Raw genomic sequence first — 5,797 nt, 5'->3', positions numbered from 1 at the left:
CAGCCTGGGTGTGGGAATGGCAGCCAGCGACTCCCTGGGCCAGTCCTTGTTCCAGGCCGCTCCGAGTCCTCATTCTGCACGTGGAGAGGAGCCTGTGCCCCGCGGGGAAGAGCGTGGGGCAGGGTCTGTAGGAAATGAGCAGAGAGCTTCCTGGAGGCCGGGCTGGGGAACGCACAGAAAGCCCAGCCTCTGCTGATGCTCCCTCAGGACCAGGGAGGCAGGACTGCGGGGTGTCCCTTTCCTGTCACTGCACTGCCGTGTGTCCTAACTCATTTCCATTCTATCTTGATTGGCTCAAGAACACCCAGTCCGGCCAGGCCTCAATCGTCCGGCTTTCCGTCACCTGCGTGGGATCCCTCCTTCTCAGCCGTGGGCGGGACGGCAAAGCGACTCTAGCTCTAAATTCCTACCGGTCGCTCTCCGGTTGTCCCTAGAAAAAGGAAATCCTTCCCATGTCTTCCCGCTGTTCCTCTCCACGTCCCTTCTCCCTTCGTAGACGACTGCCCGAGAGGCCAGCACAGGAGCCTTCCCCACACCCTGCAGAGAACACAGGTCTCGGAGCCAGACAAACCTGAATTTGAAGCCCACTCTGAGTGTGAACTTGGCTGTGGAAAAGTGACATGATCACTCTAAGACCCTGTTTTCTCACCGGTAAAATAGGGAGGGGTTGCTCGTGTGAACAGTGGCCGCGGCAGACCACGTGCGCGTCCTTCACACTCCCGGGGGGCCGTGGGTCTGTATCCCATGCCTGTGGGATCTTCTTCCGGACACTTTGGACCCCAGTCTGCTGGCCTCTGCATGGGGGCGAGAATATGAACCCCGATCACGTGCACGAGAGAGAGGAAGCTGGAGGGGGGCAAGGCCAGGTCATCTTCAGGCGCCCCCACCCAGCAAGGCAGCTTGCACGCTGGCTGGATGAGCTTTAAAAAAGAGAGTTTTTCTTCTGTAGTTCAGAATCATGGTTTCACTAAATGGTGAAATAATTTTATGCCACTTCCCCTACTAATTACCATCTCATTATTATTAGAAAGGATGGTTTCCTTGAAGTCTAGAAAATGTTGTTCTAGTCCATTTCAACAGCGCAGGAGAAACATGACTTCCATTTAGAGGAAGATGGTGACACCTAGTGACCATTCCCTGGTGGTGTGATGGCTTCACACCTGCGGGGCGGATGCCAGGGTGCGGGATGCTCCTGCCTGGCAGTCATCTGAGGCACTGCAAGGCAGGGCATGGTGGCAGATTAACATGGGCAGGTCAGGGGACAGATAAAGCCCAGGGGTCTTTGAAACTTCAAAATCCTGTAGGGTATGTGGCCTCAGTGAGCCCCATGCCGAATCCAGGAAGAGCCCGGAAGCGATGGTGTTGATGTCCCTAGGTCCCCCGGACAGAACACACTGGGAGTTGCTGCGTCTTTCTCATCCCGAGACCCCCCCAACTTTCCCCAGCTCCACTCGTGGCAGAAGTGGGACTGTGGCCAGGACTTAAGTCAATGTGATTTCCCCCCTTCCATCCCGGCTTTCCACACAGATGTGATTGATTGACTCTCTCTCGTGGCCTGCAGACTCTCTCCACAGGCTCTGGCGCTTCAACCTGACACGCAAATGCCCTCATCCTTCCCTTTTACCCTGACCCAGAACAAACCACGCAGCTCCTGAGACAAAGAGGACGCTTCTCCTCGTTCCCTCTCGCTTTCGGAAGTGGGAAAAGATTTGCTCCTTCTCTTCCGGAATTTTTACTGTAAAGAAGAAAATTAATTTTGACAGTGTTTTTGACATGTCCCTAAACAAGATGCGGTTTATAGAGTTAGTCCACTTTCCCTTCATCTGAAATTTATTTTTAAAAAGAGAGAGAGAAGTGAAAGACGGAGGATGGGTGTGTGGAGGGTGAGGAGGTGTGGCACACTCGGTGCTGGAGAGGCCCGGGCATGTTTGGGGTTTGTGGTGAGGGGCCCCGGGCACCGGGTCCAGTCTGACGAAGCTGGGCGGGGGGGGAGGGTGGATGATGTTTGTTTAAAAGAGGGACAGAGGGCACGGCAGGGCCATCAAGCAGAGACGCAATGCCCTCTGTGCCCTTCCCGCACCAGCTTTGGGTTCTGGCAGCAGCGTCTCTCTGCTCTTGGGAAGAACTCCTCGGGGATCACTTGCCCACCCCTTGTCTCCTCCAACTCCTGCAGCTACAGGGCTGGGCTGCCCGGCTCCAGGCCGTCCACGTCGACACACACCTGCCTCGTCAAAGGCACAGAGCACCACGTGTCCTCTGGGGTCGGTATGGTCAGCACCATGTGTGGGACAGCTGTGATGACCCTCCCCTTGTGTGTCTCAGAGCCACCCATGTGCCCATGTGCTCAGAGACCCAGATGCCCCGGAAGGACAGATTGAGGACCCGAGTGCGCCGGAGCCCCTGCCGCTGGGAGGAGAACTGTGAGCCAGGAACGGGTCTGTGACGGGGATTCCTCCTGTCCACACACTTTCTAATCTAAGCTCGAGACTCCACTTCCAGACCAGGGCAGGCTTCTCCCCACATCTCCTTCTCTGCAGCCGGGGCTCCTGCCAGGTCTGCCAAGCCCAGAGCCATGCACTCGGCCAACATCATCTCCAGATGCCTGCCCCAGCGCCCACGCTACTGCCAGGATCCAGTGAACCCAGGCAGGGGGAGCAGAGTGCAGCAGGGCGCCGGCAGCCACGGCCAGCCAGTCCGTGTCTGGAAGTCAGCCTCACTGAACAACCCGGGGAAGAGGCTGACCTGGCTGATTCTAAGGCTGAGGATGTGGAGTGGGTTCTTCCTTTTCCCCTTAATTATCTGATTAAAATGGTAATTATGCAACAGCTATTTTTCATTTTAAAAGCTGAGCATGACTTCCCTACTTGGTGGAAGTCTGTCTGTCTGGAAAAGGTGTTGCTATTTAGGGCTTTTTGAAAAAGCATTATCTGTGTTGTATGCACAGAAGCTACTTGTTGCCATAACGCCCCCTCCTAAAAATTATCTCCGGGAAGAGACGCACGTGGCTGGATCTGGCTGTGCCCCCAGCTGGTCCCGGGGCCCCTCTGAGGCCTGAGGGGACTGCTCCGCCCTGACCACCGCCTCTTCTGGGTGGAGGCCACAGCCACCGTTGCAGAAGTGCACGTGTGCACAGTGGGGTGACGGCGGTCAGGAGGCGGGGTCCAGCACCCTGGGCCACTCTGCACTGGCTGGCCCAACCTGCCTGGTTTGTCGTCACCGAGAATAGGCTGAAATGCAGAGAAAACCCAGACACCACACCAGCAGGAGAATGAAGCCTCCTCAGCCTCCCATCACACAGCCACCCACAGCGCCAGGACAGGCTGGAAGTGTTTTTCCTGCTGCTTTAAAATAGATATAGATAGATGTCAGGCCGTTCTGTGTGCAGCCATAGCTCACTACTGAGGCTGGCTATCGAAAACCTGCTTCATTGTGGAGAAATGGGGCAAAAATACAAGTTATACATAGGCATTTTCAAGCACACATTCTATATATTCTGAAACACCAATAGGATTTCCACCCGGTTCAGGACACTCGCCTTAAATGTAATTCAGCCTGCAGCCTGGGTAGTGTCATTTTGTAAAAAGGATGATCTGCTATAAATAACTGTCCCTCAGACCTAGAAGTGGGATGGCTCATGAATAACACATGAGCTGCGCACAGCGGCTCTGCCCTTTGAATCAGAGAACATGTGTTTCCCCATCTGAAGACGGAGAAAGCCCTCTTCCAGCTCCCTTTTAAATTCTTGGCTTGGAATAAGCCCAACTCCTTCTTGGGAAATCCAACCCCAAATCAACACTCACTTTTTTGTTGTGTTTCCTCTCCCAACTTTGAAGAAAGGATAGCCCTGGGTTTGAGGATCTGAGTCTCTTCTCTTTGCCAAGGCTCTGCACAGATGTAGCCCTCACTCCATCCACCTCCAGGCGCCCAAATCCCTGTCAACAATTGAAGAACACGCAAGTGACTGGTACCCCAGGAGTATGCTCCAGCTGGGGCTGACGGAGAGCAAACCCAATAACCCCGTCTCTGCCAGACTGGCACCTGCTGCCCTCCACCTTGGTCAGGTGACTCCCACGCAGAAGGCCTGTGACAGGCCTGGAGGGTGGCCTTGCAGGACCAGGACGCCAGCACACGCCCTCAAGACAGAGCAGCAGGTCAACCTGGCCTTGGCAAAGGCCTGTGGCTCTCCTGCTCCACCAGCCAAGGCCTGGAGGGGAGAAGTAAGAAAGAGCCTGAGTGCACGAGCTGGGATGATGCCAGGACCAGGGAAGGGGAAGGAGAATGAGCCTCCAACTCTGGAAGGGAAGGTGATGGGGCCAGAAGGGAGGAGATGGTTCCAGAGCCAGGTTCAAACCCGCCAATGCCTGGAACCGGTAAATAATCATTGAGCAAATGAATGAATGAATGAATGAATGAATGAATGAATGAGTTGATTGTTCCAAGACTTTTGCATAGTCTCAGAATGGGGACAGTCCAAGGCTATAAAGTCTCATGGGATCATTCATTCATTCATTCATCAAACAGTTGCGGAGGACCAGGCTCTGTGCCTCTCCTCTAGTGGTGAAAGTAGAGGCGTTACCACTCACAAATGGGGCATCCCTTTAAGATCTTCTATGGTCCATTAAGGGATCCCCATTCACCACTGAAGCCACAGGACAGGGATATTGCCTTCCTCTGCATTCTCCGATTACTCACTCACCCACCAAGGACTGTGCTGAGCACATCCTGTGCCCATAGGAATCAGGCCCACAGCTAAGGGACCAGGACGTGAAGTCAGGTAAAGAGGAAGGAGGTGGACCCACTAGCCATGGGACATGGTGCAGGGTTGTTTAGGAAACAGCAATCTTCCTGAAAATACAGATTGTGTTTTGATGACACGCTTCTTGGGGACAAGTCAAATTAACTGAAGAAACATCTTTTCTCCTTCCCCAAATTTGTGTTGCTACCGTGTAGATATGGAGTTAGATGATAAATATCCTCTGTAAAGAGGCCAGGAGACTTCGGCTAACTTTCTGTCTGCCATGCCCCTGGCCCTGTGCTAACGAAACCTCTGACGTCTGCATCGACCTCAGACACTGCTGCTGCCACCATTCGGAGATGGAGAAGCGGGGAGAGGCGGGGGAGCAGGCCAACCCCAAAGACAAGCCACAGGCTCAATTCACACAGGAGCTCGAGAGTAGGGGGGACGGCGAGGCGCCTTCCTGGCCACAGAGTCTCAGTCATGAAGGGAAAGTTGACTACATTTTAATGCAATATGTTTTTGAAAACCAAAATTAGTACAAAAGCCCATGACAGAAAAATATCACGATTTTAAAAACGGAACTGCTGATACCAATTTTTTTTTTTTTTACTTTCGTCTCTAATATGGCTCAGCGCAGCCCCTGGCCTTTGTGCCTGATTTTGGTATTTAGTTGGTGTGCTTTCCTCTGCATTCATGCGGACGAGTTAGGAAAGCTGCTGCACCCTCTGCTCCTGGCTGTCCACCCACTTCCCACTCGATGCCATGCCCCCAGCTGGCATGCGTGGGCCCTCTGAACGTGCTCAGTGGCCCCTGAACCTGCTCTAGGAGATGCCCACACTGGCTTGTAACTCCCTACCCAACGTCGGCTTCCACCACTAGACAGTAGGCACAGAACCTGGGCCTCAACCACCGCTGAGTAAATACATGATCCCACACATCAGCCCATCGACGAACAGATCCCCAGAGTGCAATCGTCCAGACAGGATGCAGAAGACCCCGGTTATGTGCCTCTTTTCCCCTCCTGCTCAACACCTTCTGCTTTCTCCTTTCCTTTCCTTT

This window comes from Cebus imitator, unplaced genomic scaffold (assembly GCF_001604975.1).
Source record: "Cebus imitator isolate Cc_AM_T3 unplaced genomic scaffold, Cebus_imitator-1.0 Scaffold583, whole genome shotgun sequence".
Classification (NCBI taxonomy): domain Eukaryota; kingdom Metazoa; phylum Chordata; class Mammalia; order Primates; family Cebidae; genus Cebus; species Cebus imitator.
Note: the sequence above shows the minus strand (reverse complement) of the source record.